Genomic DNA, 25,632 nt, shown 5'->3' with positions numbered 1-25,632 from the left:
TTGCTTGTTAGCTGTTTTTTTTTTTTTCTTATAGTTTTCCCCCTTTTGAATTACATCCTCTGACAAATGCTATGCTTAGAGGGTAATAACCCAGCAATAATTCCTCAGAATATAGAGTTTAGAGTGAATTACAAACTGAGCCTACATCACCAGTGTTATTGAAGGAACTGAAAACATTCAGTTTCATGAAAACATCATATTTACATATCTAAACAAAACCACTTTGATTAAGCTGCTGTTTTCCCTCAGTGCTGAGGAGGTGGTCCCATTAAATGTTTTGCCCATTTTGAGCATGCAGGGACACTTCTAAATGCAAATCTAAACTTTCTGCAGGTAAGCACAGTATACACTGCTGTAGGTTGTCCACTGAGATAAAGGAGTCACTGAGTTTTTCGGTTTCTTAAGCTTATATTTGTCAAATATTTGTCACAAATATGCAACAAAAATTCTCTGGGAATTTTATGAAGTTAGGTTTCCTCCACAAAATACAAGGACTCTCTGCAGATTGTTTTCCCCCTGAAGAACTCTGTCCTAAACATTTCTGGCTGCCTCTGATAATGGTTGGGCTTTTATCCTCGTGTCACTCGTAATTATTCTGATGTTTTCTGTTATTTTGATAGTGTTGATATAAAACCTCTGAGCTAGTTGTTATTCTGGATAAGATTTACCACTCTGCGCTTGTTTGACTCCCACTTTAGGCCACACATTGGAGATTAATCAGCTCATTCTATTCCAGGGAAAAAGAAATGTATTTTGAATTCTGAACGTCTTTTGACGTATTTTTTACTTTTTCTATCAATATTTGTCTCATCCATTCTGCAACAAAAAATCATCATCATGTAACAGGTCAGTTTCTGGCTAAGAAAAATCCAGAGTGCTTTCTATAAGATATTTGTTTGATGGAGCTTTCATAAAGAAATATTAGCAGTGTTTTGATTGAACTAGCTGGAAAGATTTTTTGGAGGGGAAAGATGCTTGCTATTCTTTATATTAGGACAAAGAATCACTTATAATATTTCTTATTTCTTGTGAAAATACATATTTTCTGTCAGGGCCTACTAGAATAGCCACCACTTTCCCCTGCTAGTCTCTGCCTGTGATACTCACCTTCCTGAGTGTGAAAGGAGTAATGGAATTCTGCATTCCAGCTGCGAGGGCGGGCATCAGTAACTGAGTGAGAGAGCAGCTGATGGGGCTCAGTTTTTCATTCAGAGGAGGAGCAGCTCTTGAAAGGATTGAGAATTAGGCCTGGCTGCAGCTCAACAGTTTTGGGAAGAGCAGATTCAGCCAAGAGGAAGTGAAGGATGAGTGGTCTTGATGATTTAATGGGGCAGATGGTTTATTGTTTTGAAATAAACCACACTACAGACTGCCATGTTTTAACTCATGCTTAAAACTGGTGATTTTTTAGGGACACGACTGTAGTTCTTGTTGGCCTGTTTCAGTAGCAGCATTTAGGTTTATATCAAATGACTGACAACCCCTTAAAATACACATTAGGTATTCAATCGATAACCTAACGTTTGGTTATCAATTATTTGAGATAAAATCAGCACAGTCCATCAAACATTTTTGAAGTGATTCATGAAAACTAACCTGCTTTGGCCACCACCTAATTTAGTAGTACTGCTCTCTATGGTATTGCCATTAGAGGTGGATGGGCCTCCACAGAAAAACTAAAACTGCAGATTTTGTGTTCTGGGCTTCAATAGATGGTCCCACTTCAAAGTATTTTAACCTTTTCTTGGATGAAACTAAACTAAATTCAACACTAAAGTAATTGTGCAGAAATGTGTTGGCCTTTGAGGGGAGATGCTTGCTAGTCTCTATTTCTTATTTCTTGTTTCTTGTGGTCTTCTAGATACCCAAATTATTTTTGAGATGTTTTTTACTTGTGACATGGAAGAACAAGAATCCTAGTAGCTGCTATCTATTTATTCTAACCTCTGCAATGCAAACATTGGATAGTTTTATTTCAGATCCCATAAAGAGGTTATAAATAAAAATGATTGACAGAAGAGATTTGGATCTATTGATTTTCAGCATCAGGCTGGCCAGACACAGTATCTATGTAAATTTTGGGGAGCACTAATGAATTTCAGGCTGCTTTTGAGTTTGGATTGCATAATACATTTCCCATCTCTGTTTGCTGAAGAATTTTTCTTTAGATTCTGTAAACTAGGGCAATAAACTGCGCTTTCAGAGGTAATAATACAGTGCAGAGAGCTTCTTTCATCAAAGCTTAATGACCTGATTTGTTAATGGTTTTGGCTACTTAGATGGACGAAATTATGCTAAAATCTCATTTTGTAAGCTGCTGTGTTTTGCTTTCTCTTCAGACACAAGGAATTTTCTCTGTCATAAGAGGCTAATCCTCTCAAAGAGAAATCCATGCCCTGGAGAGGGGCTGGACCTTTCTCCTCAGCAAATACATTTGCAACTGCAGAAGTGGCAAACCTGAAAAACTGATGCCATGAGAGATAGAGGATTTTAGGCTTTCAGGTTGGAAAAATTAAATTAATTAGTTAAATTAATGAGATATCTCTGAAATGACCTTAATATAGTGCAGAATCCAAGGAAGGAAAGAAAATGTGTGGCCAGAACCAGTGCCAAGTACAGAGGAACAATCATTGCCATCTACAGCTAATGATACTCTCCACACTGAGTTTTACTCTATTTTATAGAGTAAATATATATATATTTATTTGTATATATATACAAATAAACATATATATTTACTCTACAATATATAAAAATATATTTATATAAATACATATATTTATATGAATAAATAGAAATATATATTTTTTATCTATTTTATTTACTGTGCTGCTTTGTCTGGAGTAGCATTAATTTTCTTCACAGTGGCTAACATGAAACCAAAACACCCACTTAATCCATTATTTGATTGTGGGGTCCAGCTTTGTTGATGCAAAATATTTTACTGTGTCTCTCAGAAGATTTACCTGTTGGTAATACAGAACATCATGGCCCTTCAGGATTCTGTTTAATTACTCAAAGTAAATTATGCTCTATGCTTTATTTATTAAATATGGTTCTTATTAGCTCATGTGTCCCAAAGGCAATACAATTTTTGCAATTGAAAAAGGAATGATGTTACAGTGTTTTCTTCATTTTAACAGCAGATTTGTTGACAAAAAGTGCTTCCTCTACTAGAGGAAAAAAGGAAAAAAATATAAATTAGCATTTCAGGCATGTGTATGCAAACACAAAATGTGTCTAGATCAAGAAAACTTAGTTTTGAATATAGTCATAGCTTTTGGTCTACTTTTACAGGCCCCAATTGTACATAAAATATTTAATTAAAATCTGCCTATATTTCAATCAAGTGCCATTTAAAAATTGCTAATTCGATGTGTCATTCTGACAAATTAGATATACTAAAAGAAACAGTGGATCTTGTTTCTAAATTAGCATCTTGCCTTCAGAGACTATGTCAATTTTTAAGAAGTATAATCAAAACATTTTTTAAAAAAGAATTCTCACATGCCATAGATAACATCTACAACTATTTCCTAATGAAGTAGAGAAGAAATGAGATGTGTATGAATGATGTATAAAGACTTTGATGGTTGGTTTCTCCCCAAAATATATTGAAGAAATGAATGCTAGAGAATTACAGCAGATTTATTCACCGTTAAGCCTTAATATAAACCCTGTTGTGCACTCAGAAAGTTCTTCCAGCTTCTATTTTCCAAAATTTTGGTTATCTTAGAGCAGTAGAGGCTCTGTATTGTATAAGCTTGGCATTTCCTTTGCTTTCCTCCTTTGGGGTTCATAGTTCTGTCAGAACCTGCTATTCAAATATAAAATCTTATTGAAACATTTGTGAAAGTTTGTCTGAAAAATCATGACATGAAGATAACAAAAGACAGTAAGGACAGGAGATTATGGGGTAAATAAACAACCCTGGTAAGGGGAGATGAGTTTCTGGAGAAGGAGTTGAAGAAACATTGGATAAGGGTGAAGCCACAAAGTCATTTTGGTCTGGAGTGCTGACAAGGACAGGTGAAAAAGAGAGAGAAGAAGCAGTGGCCAGACACTGTGAGGCTTATCAGAGAAATTTCTGGGGGTCTGAACACCAAGCAGGGGATTTCTGAGGGGTACGAAATTGGCAATGGAGCTGTGGGAGATTAAGGGATGCTTGTGCTGAGAGACATGACAGAGATTTAAAGCAGGCATTTTTCTACCCTACATGTAATTAGCTTATGGAAATTATTGCCATGAAATACCAGGAAAGTAAAGAGCTTAGTGGGATTAGGTGCCTGCACAGGTAATGAGAGCACAGGCAGTTAGTTACATTAGATGGGATAAAATTAATTAGCCTTAAAGCTCCTCATATCTGGAGGAATGAAGCAAAAAGTAATGGTAAGGGCTAAGGAAAGGAAAGACGCCTAGAGATTATTTTGGAGTTTTGAAAATTCTGAATTTTGAAGTCTAGCCTGCTCCTGGATTAATGTAAATCCTAAATTCTAGGCAGACCAGATAGATGGTCTAATGATCACATCTAATGTCAGACTCATGGAGGTTATCAGAAGGGGTAATGATGATGGCCTGAAGTTGATAACTCTGCATTGCTAATCAATTTTTCACTTTTCTGGTTGATCTAACAGTTCTTCAAGGTATCGAAAAGCAATAAATGTTATTTATAGACTTGATTTCAAGAACAAAACCCTTAAGAATAGGAGACTGGAAAACATTACTTTGGACTCACATAGTTTAATAGAACTGATTTTGAAGAATGACTACGGAAAATAAACATGATTTTGATGGATCTAGGCATATTGTGACTATGCTAATAACATTGGAAACACAGGGTCATTTGGTCAATTAAACTGTTCAGACAGTTTTAAGAATCTTAGTCCAGTTCACTCATAATTTATTCTCCATCTATCTCTGCCATTAAACTTAATGGTTTTGCTTCTTTCAGCTGACAGTACTCCAAAGCTTTCTACCAAAAATTCTGCTTTGTTCTTTCAGGCTGTGCAAATATAACTCATTTACCTCCTGCAGTAACATTCCTCCTCTTGACTCTTGTTTATTGTGGTTTCTAACACATTCTTGAAAAGGCAATGTACTCCTGGCTTGCTAAATGGTGCATTGGATGTTGGATTGGGTGTGTGGTTGACAGAAGCATTCAGTAAATGGATTGTCTGCAGTAATAATAATAATAATAATAAAATATTTTAATTTTCCCTTACAAAAAATATTTGTTTTTCAAAAGAATACACATAAGCATTTTTCAATAAGTACCATTAAATGCTTTAAATGCTCTAGCCTTAGAGCTCAGAAATAGAAACTTTGTTTTCCCCTTTGTATTTGTACTTTTTCATTCCATAAAAATGTCTTCTTTCATTAGTAAGAACCAGGAGACCACAGTGTTTATTAGAAACTGCTGTCATGAAGACAAATTCCCCAAAGATTTAAGTCTCCAAACTGGAATATAACTGATATTTTGCCAAAAAAAAAAAAAAGGAAAAAAGTAGTAAAGAAGGATGGAAAGTAGTATTTGGAATATCCTTACTCAAAAGGTTATTTGTCAAAGGTTATTTGTCAAAGGTTATAGAGATGTTCTATCTTTGTAATCAGCCTCTTACAAGTGTGCAACAATACTAGCAGCAATATTTTTTAAATTTTGTATTAGTGAAGTAGGGAAATGGTTGTGACTCAGACTGTTAAGTTAGGGAAGTAAAATTCTGTTGGTGTGATGGACACAACAAATGCATGCATGCCAGATCTTTGTGTGCGTTTGTATTTCTCAGCCATGCATGTCCATTGCAGATCCTTTTTCTTTGCAGTACCTACAAAAAAAAAAACCAAACCCACCTGTTCAGACCTGAACAATAGCAATCTGTGCTCTGTATCACAATATTTAAGTGTGGTAGTTCCCAGTGTTTTCCTCTGTAAATCTGCCATTCTTCATAGGGTACCTAGCAACTGGAACTGCTGCCTTCAGAAAGGTTGGTTTGTGCTGGTCACACATCACTGTCAGGAAATTGGGATTTCTGACTGCCACTTGAGCAAGAGGTTGTAAAATTCCTCTTTAGAGAGAAATGTAATCCAGCATAGTGTGCTTTGGGCTGTTTGGGATACAGCACAAAATGCCATGCTCCTACTGTGCATTCCTGTGTTTATTAATTCTTGACCTCAGCAACTTTATTGCCAGGATCATTGATATGCCTTGTTTTTCACTAGTTTCCCTATTTCTTTAGCATTCATTGTTAGGTTTTGTTGCAAATATTGAAGCTGTACCCAGTCACTACTGAAACCAGTAACAATATTTGTTTTGGTATACTTGTTTGGATGAGTAAGAGAGGAAGGAAATTAATTTTTTGGAACTTCTAACTTGATCAAAAACTCCTATTCATCTGTCCCAAGTTTCTTATTCTTGCAGCTATGAGGACAAATCCCATTCCCTTTTCCTTTCCCTGTAAAAATCTCTCTTTTGGCTACCAGTTTTCTTGAAGTCACTGAAATGGATTTTCAGCTTGAACATACTGAAGTCTGGTAAAGGACAGATGCCTTGCTGTTCCTATTTAAAGTAAAAGCTTTCACTAATTGTATTACACTAAAATAATTTTGTTCCCACAGCAGAGTTCAGAACCTAGTACAAACTCCTTGTCCTTAAGGAGTTCATTGTTTTGACTCCAGTGCAAAAATAATCCATTGCAGAAAGAGGTTTTCACAAAAGAATTTCCAAAGTGGTAGGGAGGAGAGGATGGGGTTTTAAAAAAGCTCTTAATGGATTTAGAAGTGGAAATCCTATCGGAACTTGAAAGGAAGTTTGACTTTTATACCTACTATTACTAATTGCTCTTAAAACAGAAGAGCTACTTTTAATAAAACTCTTTTCTAAGCAGTTCTTGATGTGAGCAGCATATGGTGTTTCATGCTTCTGCAAGCTGAAATTTCCATTTATAAAACCTTAAAGTAATTACATTACAAACAGTTAACAATTACTGTAACTTTGAAAATGCAACAGATTTTGGGTTATACCTGATTTGGGAAACTCTCTTTTTCCTACAGTTAGATTAAAATGATTCAAACTTTGAGTTTGGAATTCATTTATTGTATCAACCTTTGAACAGATAACTGGTAGAAATTTCAAGATGTTCCAAAATAGGATTTTACAAATGTCAGTTACAATTATAAGAATTAAAAGTTGACAAGAGATTCAGAAATTGCTAATTCATAGGAGATGGTTGCATCAAACTTATCTTGTTTTACAAGTACAGATATGTGCTAACAAGTAAATAATTATAAATACTATTTTGAAATGAATACACGTTTTAGCACAAAACTAGCTTGATTTTCTAAATTCTTTAATATTTTGGCGTAATGTGCATAGACTTGTATTTACCTACTTATACATAAATATATATTTTGATTGTAGTTCCAGTGAATCTTTATGGAAATATTTAAAACTTCTTTTTGATCTCTATAGTAATGCATTACAGAAATTTCCACTTTCAATGGATAAAATAGGTTCATGCACACTCCACCATGAGGAAAAGCCTTCACAGGCAACATCAGCAATCATATTTTGATGCAATTCTGGGCCACTTCTCTCCTCTGTGTCACTCACATCACCCATCCCATTAACACCGGCTCAATCTTCTCCCCAGCAGTCATCAATCATCAGCAATCAGTCAGACACTTGATAATTAACAGAGAGAGGGGGGGAAAAAAATCCAAGGCTGAAATTATTTTTTGATGGTGGCTTCATGCATAAGCTCAGACAGCAAAGGGAAAGGTTTAATGAGAGCTTCATTGCCTGTACACCTGTAAAACAAACCCATCAGAGTGGAATCGAGCAGCACATGGAACACAGGGACTTTGCCCATGATTGTTGTGTCCTTTGCTTGAATTGCAGCTCAGGGACTGTGGCACAAAAGGGGAACTGAAGTTGGTTGAAGTCTTGAAGCAGAGCATGAGGAGAAGATGCTGGAGGATCGCTCTGAAGCCTGCTGTTGTGAGGCACCTCTGCGGTCCTTGTAGTGTCAATATTGTCAAAGAAAGGATGCATCACTGGAAAAGGTCTTTGTTAGCACTGTTCTTCACTGTCTGGAGTTGTTCTGGGCTGGATGAGTGTGCAGAAAATTCAAGACAAATATTTGTAAATATCCCCACTCTGCGTGGGCTGAGTGAGGGCTACCAAAAAGATCACTGCCAACTGTTGATTTACTGAACCCACTCTGATAAAATTAGTATCTGAGTTAATCATGCTTTGAGTTGACCCAATATTTTCACTGATAGAATGGTTTTAAGTTTAGCTCATTTGATAACTTACAAAAACAGAGAAAATGAAACCAAGATGTACTATAGAGGTGAAAAGCTGCTTAGAAACCTGTTGTTAGGATACTTCCTTTCCTTCATTCAAAGTAAATATTCTGTTTATTTTGAGGTCAGTTCAATTTCTGATGTCCCATGGTATTGCTGAGGGTAAATATATGAAGATTGACTCTGTGTACATCACTTCTGTATGAGGTGTGAAAAGGAGTGCAGAATTTCTCAGGGACATTCTCTTGAATGCTGATGTTAGTGCTCCTTGTTCTTGTTAACTCATCAATTTGTGTTCAGGGCAGTGTATTGCATGCAAAATAAACATCTTTGTATATAAAGAGATCACTCTTGGCACCTCACTCCTCACCCTTTCCTATTCAGAAGTTTCTGTCATGACTTTCCCACCACTTTGCCTTTCAGTATAGGGTACTCATAATCTTTGTTTTGCAACTATTTTTTAAATTTTCATTTCTCCTGCATTTCTTGACTAAACAAAGGAGTTCAATAAGGGAAGTTTTAATGAAAAACAACTCCAACTGGTTAAAAGTAGGCATTCAGCCATTTGTTTGTCCTTTTCTTCATTTTCTGCTCAGTAAAAGTGAATTACATGCTTGCTAGAACTCCAGGGAGCATTATGAAAAGTAGAGAATAATCTAGAGTAATTAGAAAGTTACCAATGTAGGGTCACAAATGTAGACAGAGGAAAACAAGGAAAAGAATTTCCCATGCATAAGAGGCCTCTATTTAGAAATCTGAAAAACAGGTATGGAATAATGTCAGGAAGTCAGGATTCCTAAGTGTATAGAACTCAGTGAATGGGTTAAATATGGCACTGGTGTACCTCAATTTGAAGTATTTTTATTTTTTATAAAGCTGCATCTGATCATCTGCACTTTTATAACATACATAAGTAGAAAATTGTTTACATATTAAAAAAATAATAGTTTTAAATATTTGAAGTACACAATGAATATATCCCTCATGAAACATGAACCAGTTGAAACTGAAATTGGTTTTCATTACTTATTTCATCTTTTATTTTAGGTTGCAAAGCACACCAGCCTTCCTTGCTCTTGCTTTCCCACTCCTTTTTCTCCTCCTGCCTCTCTCCTCCCCTTTAGCATGTGAGCTGCAGATAAAAACAGCAGAGTGGAATCCAGGAAAACAAACTGACCCATTTCCCATGCATATTTCATGTATTTGCCTAATTTCCTGCAGTGCTGATTTAATTAGGTAATTATTCCACCCTCTTATGACCAGTGAATATCCTCATCATCACTAAGCCAATATAAAAAAAACCAAACCAACAAACAGAAAAACAAATCTCAATGAGGTTTTTGGTGGCAATGGGTCACATGAGAGATTTTAAGTGCTGGAAATGAAAATGAAGGTTTTATTGAATGGGTGTAGTATCCTAAGGGCACTCCCTAAGTTCTTCCCTGCCCCCAGCGGTTTGTTTTCAGAAGGGAAAGACTTTCCCATTTAAAAATTCATTTTCTGATACTGTTTGTTTCTTCCCAGCCTTAAATCAATGCCTTCATTCTTCCTTTCCAAAGGTATTGTCCTTATTTTATTTTATTAATTTAGCTTTGATTTTTAAATATATTCTTAATTCTGGAGCCTGATACACCAAATAGATGATGATGATGATGATGATGCCCCTTTCCTGCTGATGCAACATTTTACAAAATATATTAAATCCATGATTTTCATCAAGGCCATAACCGGTTGGAAAGGAAAACTCCTGTTCATCCTCCCTATTCTTCAACCTCACAATCTCTCCCCAAAAGAAAAAGCTGTACTAAAATAAAAAAAAGAGGATTAGAGCTCTGTTCAGCCTTTGGTAAGAAACTGAAGGTTTTGTGATGACCATGAAAATATCAGAGGAACATGCACATGTTTTTGTAAGGAGAGAACACAGCAATTTATGCTTGATTACGTTCCAGCTCAAATTAATTTATGGAAATAGAATATTTAATAGGAAAACTAGTGCTACCAGTAAGTCATGACATAGGTTATATTTCAGTTTCTTAAACCCCATGTAATGGCTTCTTAGAGATGTGACATACTATGATGAAACCTTTGACTTTCTATGCAGTAATTAATGTCAAATTTTTCTATCAGCATCATAGGGATTTATTCTCTCTTAAGCCTAATTAAGGGTTGAAAATATTTCCAGAGGGCTCAAAAGAATGCAATAAATATTGTGCACAATTTCTTGCTCATTTAAAAGGAACAGAACTTTACAGAACATTTAATTGCAGACTCTTCAGTGCTTTTTCAGGTAACAGCTAATAGCCAGGAGTGGCCAAAGGTGCCAGAACTACTTGTGTGCTTCCAAAGGGGTAACTTTAATTAGGAACAAGCTTTTCAAGGTCAATATCTTTATTCCAGGGCCTGACGGTGTGGCACACACAATGACTCCACCAAGGGGAAATGTGAGGGGGGTGATGTCTGATTCACCAAGCTGCTTTGTTAACTTCTGCAGGAGTTTGCAGGAATCAGGCTGGTGGGATTTGCCTCTTGCTGATGGGGGTTTTCCCCTCATTCTCTTCTCTCCTGTGCTCCATACAGCTGCCCTGGTCACTTGTAGGAAATAAAAATGTAATGGTTACTTTATTGTCAGAATTGACCCACTCAAGTAAATGACCAGTTCTGAGGTCCAAACCTTTATTTTGTTATCACACACTGCAAAGTTTGACCTCAGAAGTCTTTAGTTTAGAAAAATGAGGTCTCTTCAAGGCTTGGTGGTTGGTATTTGGTTTTGGGAGTGATATTTCCAGTGACAGGCCAGCTGGGAGGAGAAGGGATTTGTGTTTCTACTTTTCTATCAAATCCATTAATACAGCACTTGTGAACGATGCAATTTAAATGATCATACCTTACATTAATATTTTCAGAGCTGAAAAAATCCCTTCAGGCCATTATTTTACACATTACTTTCCTCAGACAAGGGGGTCACTTTCTCAAAGAGAAAACCCTCATGAACTTATTCAGTTTCTCCTGAAAATGTTCAAATGTTGGTGTTTTCTGCTTAGCACATCATCAAAGGTTGGAAACTCTTAATAAATGGCAAATTCTCTGCTGCTTTCTGTCCATGAATGCATGAAGTTACTTCCTCTCTCCAGTTTTTCTCCCATTTTCAGTTCCTTCCACAGATCTGACTGCTGCAGGTTGGGATCCCTTTTGGATCTGATTTTGCTCACCCTTTAGCTCTGTGGATCAACCAATTATGTTCTCGTGTGAGAATGCCAATGCTCAGTTTTCCAACAGCAGTGGCTTGAGACACTGTGACAATTCTATTTAGCTTATGGTAAATATTTCAGAAAGGAAAAAATATCCAAATCCCTTGCCTTGAAGCTTCATAAACTGTCACAGCAGAGGCAGCTGTATAAAATGGATTTGAAATCCTCTTTTCTTCAAAATATTTTCTCTTCTGGCTTTACATTGTTCCCTTGTTGTTTAAAGCTGCTTTGGATTTCCAGCACCTCCCTTAAATATTAGGAAATCTTGGTACAAAACTAAACAATAGAGTGTAAAGGGCTTCTGTTTCCTTTTGAAGTGAAGATAGAGCTTGAAGTAGCCAGTGGGACCTCTTAAATCCTGCCTAATTATATTTTCCCTTAAGTGAGGATATATATAGCTCCTAGTCTGCAGAAAAGAGTCATAGGGCATTTTCAAAAAACCCTACTAAATTGTTAATTATCAGTACATCAACATTTTTACTTGGGATAGTTTCTCAGTTTGAACTTCCCACTGCAAAGTACAATTTGAGCAATGACTTATGGTCAGCTAAATGTCAAGCTGCATCTCATTAGTGATGAAGCAATCAGCTTTCTGATACAGATATTTCAGCACTGCATACCATAAATTTATTTGCATATTCAAATTTCTCCAACATGCGTGTGAAATTGCAATGTTCTGACATTTTATGGTTTTCTAAGAAGCAGTCCTTGAGGAGCTGCAAAAGGAGAATAATGGTAAATAGTGGTGACATTGCAGCAATAAAGAAAGAGTAAGCAAAATTAAGATTAACTACGAGGAGAACATAGAGCTATTGAAAGTAAATATATTGTATTTTTGAAAAGATTTAGTGTCACAAGAAGTTGTTGTAGGCAGGAAAGAAGTGGGATTTTTGGTGGTTTTCCAAATGAGGTGAGAATTTTCCCAAGAACTCTTTTAAGTCTGCTGGTCACTATGAAATCAATGGTAGAAAAAAATTAAACTGGTTTTTGATGTGCAGGATGAAAACTGTAGCAAAGTTGTCTGTGAATAATAAAGATAAATAGCAACTACTGAAGACGAAAAGCCCAGGGTTTCAGTATATTTGTCATTTAAACATTTTGAGGTAACCTCATCAAAGATCTCATGGAAATGAGCTACAAATCTCTCTGAAAGAGGTTTGGATGATAACCAATGTCAGTGGTTCACTGAAAGTTGTCAGAAATGCTTGTGATGTGTTGCCTTTTTTGAATCACCTAAGAATTGAAAATTCATGCTTGTTTCTAGATGTTTTCAGCTGAAAATGGCTGGGATTTATTTTTGTTTCAAACAAAAAATAAGTTGGGGAAAAGAGTTGAGAAAAAATGGACTGGTTTGACTTTAGGATTTTAAAATGATGGTTGAAGGGTCAAATTATGAAAAAAAAGCAAATCCACAGTGTGGAACAGGGAACTGAAGATCACAGCTTGATGATTTTTGTTCTAACATATGTCTTCTTGTCCACTTGTCCACTGTCAGGAATAATATTACATGTGCAAAAAAAGTCCTTCAGAAAGCAAGAAGGCAACATTTTTGTTAGGATTGGTGTTACCTAGAACAAAAAATTGAGACAGAAGTTGTGTTAGGATTGGTGTTACCTAGAACAAAAAATTGAGGCAAAATTTGTGTTAGGATTGGTGTTACCTAGAACAAAAAATAGAGTCCATATAATGAAGCAGAAGGATCATTTGCCATGGTCAGTTGTATTTGCATCATCTCTGCTCCTTGCTTGGAGGAGTTTTAGAAGGTTCATGTTCCAGCACCATTCTATTAAAATTTGGAGAAGATTAAGATATTGCTCTATTTTTTTGGAAATTTGCAAGTGTTTCCAACTACTAAAGATGGCCTCAGAAGGAGACTATAGGAAGATCTTTGAAAATTCAACATATGGAGAACACATTGGGAAAATAAGAGGATGAAATTTTAGGAAACCAGTGATACAGGAAGATAATTTCACATTTAGTTCAGAGAGAAAAGAGAGGCACTGAAGGAAAACAGACTTGACAGGGTATGTGGGATTTAGGAAAAAATTGAATTTTGTGCAGAGTTTTGAGTGGATTTCCATGGTGTAGAGTGGAGGAGGTCAAGGCTGATGAGAAGATGGAAGTCTGCTGGAAACCAGACCAACCACGTGCTAATTTCATCTGTTCAGAAACAATAGAAAATCTTCCCTTTGGAAAATATTTGTAGGAAAATGAAGTGAGATAAGAATATCTTAGCGTTTTGAGGGCTTGGGAAAGGTTTGCATTGAAGGCAGTACCTGGGTCTGTGGTTTGAGTTACAGATGAGATGTGAATGGTATTTATAGAGACTGAAAAATTAATTAGGGCAGCAAGGTGGAAAATAGATGCTTAGATTTGTTCATCCTGAGTGTAGAGTTATACCTGGCAACTCTCAAAGGAGCATCAATATAAAATTTACAGTGGGAGACTCTTTTTGGTGTACAGGCAAAGTTTTGTGCAAATTATGTCAATGAAAATCCTATTTTTGTCGTTATTTTGCTGATTTTTGTTCCCTGGAAGGAGCAAAAATTGCCATTTATGGAGTTAATCACACAAGGCATGCCCACATTTTATCAGAGAGTCCAGTTTTGGCAATGGAATTTCCTTCCAATGAGAACATGTGGATGAGGGTGTTACTCATACTTCTTGATACTGTGCTTTGACTTTTGGATCCTGTTATATGCTTGAGATCAGAGCTATCTAAAACATTTTCAAACACAGTGAGAGATGGGAAAATACTGCACAAAATAACAACTAATTGTGAAAGTTAATGTAGAAAATACTAAAGAATAGCTGAGACTTCCCTAAAGCCTTTTATATTTTTTTTTCTGGATACCTACAGGGTAATTTGGCTATGCCAGTAACATGCTTTTCTTTGTTTTCTGGAAATTTAGGTTCATGAAGAGGTCTCATAGGACATACTGGAATGTCAGCTTGGAACAAAATAACTTCTGAACTTCAGGTAAAAATATAAGTTATGTTGATAATTTCATCAATGGGATGATGCCAGTTTGTTTTTCCTAGGACTCAAGACTATTAAAAACACAAAAAACACATTAAAAAGACAAAAACACATTATAAAAACCCTCTAGATCTTTGTTCAGATTACAAATGTGGTTATTTTTATAAATTTACTTTTATATTAAATGTTCCCAGTGTAAGAACTGCAACCAATCTGTTGAATTCTCAGGGATGATGCCCTGTGCTGTCACTGTCTTCAGGGACATGCTGTTGCTTCTGATGTTGTGGAGACAGAATGAAAGACACTGCTTTCATCTTGCCTCAAATAAGGAAAAAATTCAAATTCTGAGCTGACAGTTCTAGGCTTGCAGTGTATCTGTAACATTTCTGATTTCTCCTATATGTGTGTATATATATTTCAATTTCAATCATTTTGGGACAAGCGCTATGACAAAGTCAGATGTGCAAAGCTCTGAAAGAGATGAGGTATTTTTTAACAAGAAGGTGGATAATGGTAACTAATTACTTGATAGGAGCCCTTGTAGTGGTGCTGCATTTGTGTGACTGGGGTAATGCATTAGGTGCCAGCAAAAACCACCATTTTCACATTTTCTTGGGGCAAATTTAATACCTGCAGCTCTTTATTTTAATGCTGTAATTGGATTTTTGTTGATTTCCAAAGCAGACCAAGGCGGATTTTTCTTTTTAGAAAGTGCCTACTTTCAGGAAATGCTAAATGCAAACAAAACAATCTGTAAGGGTTTGGAATGTCCTGAAAAGAGGCAGCAGAGTAACCTCCTTGTCAGCATAAAGAGGCACATGATATCACCAGTGGTGGAAAAAAAGAGAGGATTGCACATCCACATCCTATCCGGGCAAACAGTGCACATTTCCTTCAGCTAAATTGTACATGACACCAACCTAAATCCAGAATTCCAGTGCTATGAATATGAATTTCCTCAGTGCTTGTAAACATCTTGGTACAATATTAGTGCCATGCAGCTGCAAAACACTTCAGAGATATGCTTGACAGCCTAATGTAAGTTAGACCTGAATATGTTAAAGCCTAATGCTGAGCTAGAGTAATTGATTTGGCTGTAATTGGGCATCTGTTATTAAATGTAAAATGCTGGTGACTTTTGAATACCAGCTCTGCTGTATTTCTTCTTCTGGTGTTTTCCCAGGTTAAAAAAAAAATATAAAAAAGGATCAATCCCACAAGAATATTTTTTAGATTTTCTGAGCCACTGGCTCACAAGACCTGCTTGTGTACAATGAAATTAGTGGGGTCCCTTTCCAACACGTGTTAAATGTCATATTTCTATTTTTCTAAATGGCTTTAATTTGCTGCAGCTTGCATTGATGGCATTTAATTTTTTTATACACAGGAACACTGTGATCCCTTTAATAATAGACATGTATGATAGTAATAGCATAGACCATGAACTTATTTGCACTTTGCATGTTCCGGATCTTAAAATCTGTGAGTTTAAAAGAATAAAAATGTATATTAATACCTTTGCATTAAAACCCGTGTACATTTTACTGTCATTCAGCTTATAGCTAAAGGCTGCACTCTTTTATTAAAGCCTTTTATATTTTATATGACATCCTAAGGGACCTTTATAGATGAAAAAAGGGTCAAACACAGGGATTTGATGAAACCCCCATTCATTGTGTGCTCTATCAGATTTTTTTTCCTTTTTTGCTCCTCTTTCAGCTGGGGCAAAGGCAGACCTTTTCATTTAAGGCAAGCTAATGACTGCTTCAGTTTCTGACTTGTAGTGCTCTAGGATGTTACAGCATTCCAGCTGCAAAACTGCAGATGCTTATTTACTTTGGGCTAAAAAATATAAAGATATAATGATAATTTACTAATTGAATGTCCAGTGTTGCATTTGATTTGAGATTTTTTTTAAGACTAATGTTTTTTTTTTTAGTGTATATTTTGAAGGATGTATGTCCAGAGGTACAAACTGTTCTGGTGCTATGCATATAAATCAACAATTTCAGTTTTACTCTAGCAAAATTATTGAGCATAAAATTGACAGAACAGGCACATGATTGAGTTGGAAATGTTTCCTTACTTCTAAACTGAAATGCCTTGCTGATTTACCTTTTTGTGATTGATTAGAACCCCTTTTGAGTCTAGCTATCTGTCCAAAGTGTACTAAAATAATATGGATAGACAATGTAAAGTTGTGAAAGAACAATAGGCTGTGCAAGAAGTTGCCATAGACAAGGGTGTGTGTTAAAACTATGCTGATTCAACGAGAAAAACCTTTCAGGAAGGTAAATCCTTTCAGCATTACAAAATCCATTGAAACATTTCATTTGAGGAATCTGCCTCACCTGTTTGGAGGTGTTCAAGCACTGAAGGAAACAGCAAATGTATTTTCTTTATTTTTGTTGTGTTCTTTTTGCCTCTGCCATTGGTGAAGGGTCTGAGGAGCTTTGGGCTGACTCTCTACAATCATTTGTACATTTGAAATGTTGCTCATATTCTCAATGTTATGGGATTTTTGTATTCTGACCTTACTGAAATGCACTTACATAATGACATGTGAAGCAGTAGCATATGAAATAGTTTGGAATTACATTTATTTAGTTACTTTTGGTGACATTTAAAGTGTAATGCCTTTAGTCTTGAGCTTGAGAACATAGAAAACAAGGCAGACAGTATGCCAGTGGGCTTACAATCAACTCAAAAATATAAGGACTACATGTTTTTATTATTGCAGGCAACAGTTGGCATATTTGACATTAAAAAATCTGGGGTGTTTTTTGGTTTTTTGGTTTTTTTTTTTTTTCAGTTCTTGTTGGAATCCAAGAGATTCCAAATCAAATATAATGTTTTGGGATAACTCAAATAATTTTGTCTTGCTGCCCAAGTATAACTGATACCTGTTCCCCACATTTGTAATGCTGATAAGCTTGGTCTTAAAGAGGAAATGCACTGTTTTGCTCTGAAGTGGCTTTATCTGTGCAACTCCTTCTGGAGAGCCTTCTCAGTCTCTGAATCCGTGGCTGCTTCTCAGTGCTTCTTTGAAAGCTGGCTTTTATGACTGGAAGCTTCATGTGCACTTGCTCAAATTTGCATTTCTGGAAAATTACAGCCTAATTCTTCCACCTTGGATCAGGGGGCTGTGCTCATAATGGTAGGTGGGGGTAACCTGGGAGATCCACAGAAGGTATAAAGGTATTTTATGAAAATGATGTAAATTAGCCAATGAATTTCACATACAATGAAGTTTACAATTGTAAACTTCACATTTTTGTGTTGTTTGTTTATTGTTGGGAGAGTTTTGCATGTGTAAAGTTAAGTTCTCCACTGTGCTCCTTGTTCAGGTGGACACAGCTGATTTCTATGCATTTGCATGTATTGAAACTTACTGGGCTACATGCTGGTTTTCTATCATTTCATGTTAATTCAGATTTAATCTAGGAAAGAAAAACACTCAGACAATACAACAGGACTTTAATAAATGTGTGGATCATGCCTAGAATTTAAGAAAATGCAGCAAAGGTGACCTCTCAGGGTGTGAGCAGCTCTCTGTCCTCACCCCTCAGGCAGGAGTGTAAGAGGGGTGTGACAGAGCATTTTGGCTGTGCTTATTTGATATACTCCTCTAGGGGCTGTAGCCAGCTGGTTCCTGTTAGTGTCCTTCAGCCTCATCTAAATCACTTCAGGGTACAGAATGGTACAGAGACTTTCTTTTGGTAACTTTCCTCTCAGTCATTAGTGGGCCAAGAGTAACTCTGCAGGGCTGAAACAGCAAATTTAAGGTTTTTTTTTGGTTTTGAAGATCTGGGAAGCTTGCCTAACATATTAAAGATGGACAGAAAGGTGATGAGTGTCCCTCTTGTAGGATTTTTTGTGTTGCATTGAAAGTAGAACTGTCTGAAGTGCTTTGGCCAGCAATGCTTTTACTCTGGTTGGAGTAACCAGCAAATTCAGACAAGAAGCTGAGGCTTTGCATGATCTACAATCCTCATCCTTTGAGTTTTCTAGAACTCATCTGTTGTTACTTTATTTATAATGATTCATTCCTGTATGAAAAAAAAAAAAAAACGAAACCAAAAACCCACAAATTCTGAAGTGACTGCACTATTCTAATCTTACCCCTCACTGTATTTTCAATAAAAAATAAGTGTGGACAATTACAGCACTCATTACCCATCCTGCCCCTTACATAATCTTGTATTTTATGGTGTAGATCAAAAAGAGACGTTGCTTTTGGCTCAGGTGGATTTGATATCCCCCTAATTTATAGGAGCATTACTCAGGATAGCCTGACACAGCCCTGCAAATTGTTTCACACAGCATCACTTTCTCTTGGATCAGATATTTCTTTTCAATTTGCATGGAGAATACCTCATCTAAATTTATTGCTCTGGAGACAAGTGAGGCAGACATTATCATGACCATACTGGGTGCATGTCTCTGCCTACTGGTTTAGAGGGACCATAAATTAATTTGCCATTATTAATCCTATCTTGGGAGGCTGAATAGAATTTAATTCTAGTGAGTATTGCAAACAGTTTGCTGCATCAGGTTTACTTACAGGTTTATGGATACGTTATACAGTCTTGCATATAGCACAGAACAGCCTGCTTTGCCTGTCTTTACTCTTGGATTTGAGTAGCTTACTGTCAAATAAGAAAGACAAGCTGAAATATATATATATATATTGTCCTTCATGATAGTACCAGGCATCTCAGCAGAGAGCTTTTTCTTTGTCTTCAGTTCTGCTAGTGCTAAATTCTGCCAAAGATTTTTCTGCTTCATGGCTTTCTATTCCTCATCCCCCAGCTCAGCTTGGGCTGGACTCAAGTTCCAACCTGTAAATACCTTCTTGCCAGCCACATTTTGTACAATTCACGCTCTTCAAAATGCAGACATGTATGTGTTTGTATCTTCCTGGCATGCCTCCTTCCTCTTTTATGCTGTCTGCTCACTTCTTCCCCCATTTTTTTATCCAAGGAATGAGCAGCTTTTCTTCTTTTTGTCTCTTCACCCTTTCTCTCTTTGGTGCAACAGTCCAAAACCTAGTGGTAACAGCTGCCTCTTAATTTATGTTTCACTAACAAGTGTCTCTGAAATGTCATGAAATCTCTGTTTTCACAAAGCTCTCTCTATTAATATATATATTAAAATATATATCTATTATATGTAAATATGATATATATAATATTTATCTAATATATTATGTTATGTTATGATATATTATATTACATATATTACAAATATTAAAATAATATCCAGTGGATATTATTTAAATATTTATAATGTAATATAATGTAATGTAAATGTAATATTATATTATATTGTATTATATTATATTGATTATAATATAATTATATATAATGTAGCACAATATTATTTTATTATATTATTATATTATTTGTTAATATATATTATTAATAATATAATATAGTACTAATGTAATAATGATATAATATAACGTAATAACGGAAATAGTAATATTAATTCTATTAATAGAATTAATATGTTCCAGTTTGGAACATTTTAATTCTCCAAGTGCCCTATAGCTTTATTTTGTAACTGTTCAAATTTTAATTAAATTTAAATGTTAATTAAATGCTGATTATTTTAGGACTTAGCCAGAAAACATAGCACTCTTAATGCCAAGCTTTTGGGCAGCATGGAGTCTTTCGATGGAGCCAAAATGATCCAGAGGTGAAAGTCAACCACCCAAAGCTCACAAAATTACAAGTGACTTTTTGCAGGGTCGATGCCTGAACTGGTTTTATATAACAAAATTTGTACAAGACATTTTCCACCAAAATTCAGGCAACTGAGCCCCTTTATTTTACCTTGAATTTGCAATATTTTGCCAATAACTGAAATTTTATGATCTGATATTTAATTTTTTCAACTGATGGTTAAACATCTGCTTAATATTCTAAAAAACATTTTTAATTACCAATAATTTCAAATTAGATCCAGTAAATTTTTTTAAATTTATATTCCTTCTTGTTCCATAGCTTCTCTGTTCTATTATTTACTCTCATTTGAAATGGAATTGCTTTTCACTGCTTCTCTTTATCAAATTACCTAAAAATATTTTGCATGATAAACATGGATTCACTTTCTATGTCTTTAATTTGTAGAACAACTGCTTTTATTGACTTTTAAGATACAATTTAAAAGGCAGACTTGTAGGCAGATGTGTCTGTTCGAAAGAATTCCCAGAAACTGATGGGTCCCTTCCAACTTCCAATATTTTATGATTCTATGATATTTTATCTTTTTATGTTTGTTCTTGGTTCCTACTTACACATACATTGATTGAGGGATGCTCAAATAAGCTTGGCCACATTAGGTGTTGCACATGAGGGGTTTTGTCCAGGGGAATTTTGGCTTAATTTTTTTCTCCCCTATAGTATGAGAGGATTATTTTCCCCTTTCTCTGCTTTCCTTATCTTTTAGTTGATAGTTTAACATTAGGCAGATGGATTGTCTGTCAGTGGTTTTAGACACTTTGAGAGTATTTTGTTCTATTCCCATCCTGGATTTATATATTCAGCTTTGATCTCCATTACATACTTATACATTTGCCTAAGGAATGTTTGAGGGTTTTTTATGGTCTGCCACTGTTTTAGGGTCTTGCAGTTTGCTTTTACAAGAAGATAGCAGCAGAAGTTTAATTCAGTATTAAAAAGCTCATGTACTGAAATTCCAACTGCTTTAAGGTACAACTTGCATTAATCATAAAAAACAGAACATGGGATAAAAAGGTGTGGTGTAAATATTTCCTGGCAATTCTTTTAGATAGATATATCAAAGATTGATAAGCAGCAAGGACATGAATGAGTTATGTAGATCATCTAAGTAACAATATAGTCATGTTTTTAGCATGTCCCATAAATATTATTAGAGAAAAGAACCTTATTAACAATGGATTTAGAGATTGTTGTTGTTGTTGCTATTTTGCTATCTAGGAAATTGCTGGTAGATGGATCTCCTTAGTAACATGAATCTATTCATTCTAGTCTCAGAGGGTGAAAACAATTTTAATTCACTAATTTCAAGAGAACCTTTGAAACAATCTTAACAAAACTTTTCTACAAATGACAATATAACAGTTAATAAGATCTGGTATTTGGTGCCAACTATGCTTGAAAGAGAACATGGCTTATACAGCATGAGCTCTGGCATGGTTTTAACCTTGTGCTGTATAAAATAATTTATTTTATAAACTGCAGCTCCATGAGGATCCCTTGGACACTGGGCTGGGGCAGGTCCACAGAAACTGCAGACACTTTTAGGCAGCAGTCTGGTTTTCCTTGATCTTGGAACATTTCTCACTCTTGCTCTTTACTAAAAAGATGAATTTCTTATGTTTCAAGCTGTAGTGTCTAAAACCTAACTGACCATACCTTATACACAGGGAAGAATAATCTGGTGTAATTTTGAGTCTGTAATTTCACTTCTGCCTTGCCTCTCTAACACATTTTGACGTGCTTCCCTTCTCAGGTTGTTCACTTTCCACTCTGAGATTGCTGCAGTTATTTCAATGAGCAGAATTTTGCATCTTCCAGTGAAGCAGTAACTACGAACCAGCCCTAAATAGATGATAATGTGCTCTGTTGATGTCCTTGACACCACAGAGTGAACAGTACATGGCAAACACTAAATTTCTTATGTGCCTCCCAATTGTGTGGGCACTCGGGATGGATGCAGGTAGAAAAAGTACCATTGAAGGATTTTGAAGTTACAAAACTAAGATTATGGAAAAAATCTTATGTGAGTCACTGAAGTATTCATGAAGAACCCCATGGGAGCCCTTCCTTGATGAACATTGCCCTGGAGGTGCATAAATGGAGAGAAATAATACCTAAAACTTTGATTGGTTGCTCCATATGGTAAAACAATGACATTGCTGCTGAGTTATTTGAAAGGAGGATGAGAACTTGCATTATTTTACTGAAATAATTGTATGACCCACTGGAAAAGCTGTGGCCAAAACTGAAGAGCCTTATTCTGATCTCCCAAGTGTGAGTGCAGCAGCAGGTGCTGGATTTCACGCTTGACCTGCATTTTCCCTGCTTCTTCAGTGCAGGAAAGAAAACAGAAATCTCTTTGAGAACTGGATATTCCATCAGATAGTTCTCTTGGGAAAGGTTGATCTGACCATTGTCTTGTTGCCTTTTATTGGTTTGCCTGCTGCTTTCCAGATATTCTTCACAATAACACAAAGGGAACACATGATAGCATAAAGCAGATCCTGTATTGGATCAAGAGCAGCCTTAAAACTCTGAGAATTTGAAGGTGGGTTAAAGCTGCCAACCTCTTCTTTCCCACCTTGCACATAACACCTCTCCATCTACACAAACTATAAAACTTGTTCCCCAAGTGTTTGAGCTTTAGTTTGTTATTGTGAAATTTATATGCATTTGAATTATCTAAGGCACATTTTAGGACTGAAAGCTTTTTTATTATCTACGTGTTCTAAAGGTGGCAAATCTCTATTTTTCTATCCAAAAAAAGTCACAATTTAAATTGCTCTACACCCACTGTAATGCTTTCCTGAGTAATTTCTAATAAAGGTCAGGTTTATGAGATGATATGCTATTATTGGATGGTTTCTAGCTGTTTTGTGTGCTTTATACATTTGACAGCTGAAGAAGCAGCAATTCATTTACACAGAAAACGCTTCCCCACAAGCCCCCCAGAACATGCCCACAGCCATAGACAGAAGTGTGTTGGTGGATCAATAATGTTTCAGTGTCAGTGCCTCTGAAATGTATGTGCTCTTGAGCACTGATTCCTAAGTGAAACAAAAGGCATTTTATGGCTAGTAGGGGACTGGAATTTATTTCTCAGTAATGTCTCAATAATGTCTTGCTTTCTGCACACCGTAGTCGGGGTGAATTTTGACATCAAATAGGGCAGCTAATGGACAGGTGATGTCTTGGTGGAAACACATTTGCGGAAATTCACAAACACAAGGAAAGTACGTGCCCCTGGCACACTGAACACCATTTTCCTTAACAGGGTTCACCATTTGTTCATTAGGAGTACACCGGGACAAGGTAAATTACACTTAAGGATTCATATATCTGTGGGAGCTTTGTGCTGCTGAGACATGGAACCCTGCACCACCAGCTCCTTTAGAGTTGGGGCAGTGTCGTAGGAAGGGGACCAGGACACCAGCTGCTTCATCACAGGTCCAGTTTATTGAAGAAAGCATCAAACATTTATACAGCAAATAATAAGCTTATGAATATTCTGTAAGCCAAGCAATCTATTGGTTAAACTATACCATAAACTCTTCCTCATTCCTTAGGGGTTACATCTCTCTTTTCTCATGTCTTTTTCACTATTTGTTATCATACTACAGCTAGGCCCAAGGACACGCTATCAGCAGGTGCAGAACTTGGAATTAGCCGCGGCTTTGTACAATTCCATTCTCTAGTCACCTGAATTTCCCAACAGGGCAGCTGCTGTCTGTAAGTTCTTCTGCATTCTTTGGTGTAGACATCTGCTAGGAGTGCAGATTTAGTTATTTTCTAAGGTCTTTCTTGGCCCATTACAAGCAGATTACAGGCCCGTGACTCTTATTTGTGACGGTGTTCACAGGGGTTTTCAAATGAGGGAAGAGGCGAGAATGTTGACTCCATATTTCAGAAGGCTTGATTTATTATCATATATATTACATTAAAACTATACTAAAAGAATAGAAGAAAAAGTTCTCATCAGAAGGCTAGCTAAGAATAGAATAAGAAGGAATGATAACAAAGGTTTGTGGCTCGGCTCTCTGTCCAAGCCAGCTGGGCTGTGATTGGCCATTAATTACAAACATCCAACATGGGCCAATCACAGATGCACCTGTTGCATTCCACAGCAGCAGATAATCAATGTTTGCATTTTGTCCCTGAGGCCGCCCAGCTTCTCAGGAGGAAAAAAATCCCAAGAAAATGATTTTCATAAAAAGATGTCAAAAGATGTCTTACTGAAGAGTTTCAGTTTAATCTTGCTCTTCAGATGAAAGCAAATGAAAAATTTCATAGGTTTCATTTATAATCAAAGTTTCTGAGTGTTTTCTTTTTTTTTTTTTTTTTTGTGTTGACATTTGGGTGTTTACTGTACTTGTAAACAAAGTACAGTGGAGGGCTGAAGCAAGTGGAAGTATGGTGTGACACATGCAGTATCTTCCTGCATTAGCATTAGATTATCTGTGTTTACAGTAACATGGAAAGGTCAGCTGAATCAATTGTACCTTTGTATATAGATTTCAAACGTGTATCCTTAGATGTGCTTCTTAGTGACATTTCTGTAGCAACCTGAGTTTTTTCTTGACCACAGCACGGAAGTAAAAGTAAATTCAAATATTTATGAATGTTGGAAGTATGAGAGTGTGAGACCCAGACAGCTCTTCTTATCTCCTTTGTGTATTGAAAGCTACTTTTAATTTTGTTTTTTGTGTTGATGCTGGTTGGCAAGATGCTGCTTCCTTGTATACTCTGATGTTTCTGGCTTATTGCATTCCCTGGGAGTGAAACACAATCTTTACAGGACCCAGTCTAGAATCAGAATGCCCCCAAAGGCTTCCTAATCACCAGGTGTCCTATAACCCAGGCTTTCCTTACAAAGAATTTAAATAATAGTTTTAAAAGTTTGCAATATGCTTTTATGAGCTCCTGCTGTACTCCTGAGGGATGAAGCAAGGCTTCAGGGGAGGTAAATTTGTCAAGCAAAACCTGTGAAAAAACTCTGCAATGATTTAAGGGGAAGTGTATACATACAAGCGAGTCCAAATGTAGAAATTTCAGAAGGACTGTAAATAAAATAAGGATTTAATATCCTTTATATGAAATTGTTTTGATGGTTATCTGTCGTATTGTCACTGCTCACAGCAATGTTTCCTCTCAGAGTGAAATTCATCTCAGTACCAAAATCCAGGGCAGATCTTTGCACATCACTTGGGGTTTTGTGCAGATAATTTGTAGATTTTGTGACTTGTGTGTCCTTTTTTTTCTTGTGGGAAGCAGATATCATCTGACTTGTTAACAAAGTCAACTTCACTATGCAGGGAAAAAAAGAACTGAAAAGATACAAATCAAGCTGCGTTATTGT

General features: G+C 36.1%; 1 long non-coding RNA gene across 1 annotated transcript in view; it reads left to right on the top strand.

Annotated features, from left to right (window-relative positions):
- The window catches only part of LOC132072826 (uncharacterized), a 146,414-nt gene extending 123,343 nt beyond the window's left edge, over positions 1–23,071 (top strand). The window contains exons 2-3 of the long non-coding RNA XR_009418403.1: positions 14,462–14,529; positions 22,030–23,071. This is a non-coding gene — a long non-coding RNA (uncharacterized LOC132072826). The remainder of the gene's footprint in view (positions 1–14,461; positions 14,530–22,029) is intronic.
- Positions 23,072–25,632: the final 2,561 nt, after the last annotated feature.

This window comes from Ammospiza nelsoni, chromosome 4 (assembly GCF_027579445.1).
Source record: "Ammospiza nelsoni isolate bAmmNel1 chromosome 4, bAmmNel1.pri, whole genome shotgun sequence".
Taxonomy (NCBI): Eukaryota; Metazoa; Chordata; class Aves; order Passeriformes; family Passerellidae; genus Ammospiza; species Ammospiza nelsoni.
Note: the sequence above shows the minus strand (reverse complement) of the source record. Positions and strands in the feature narration are given on the sequence as shown.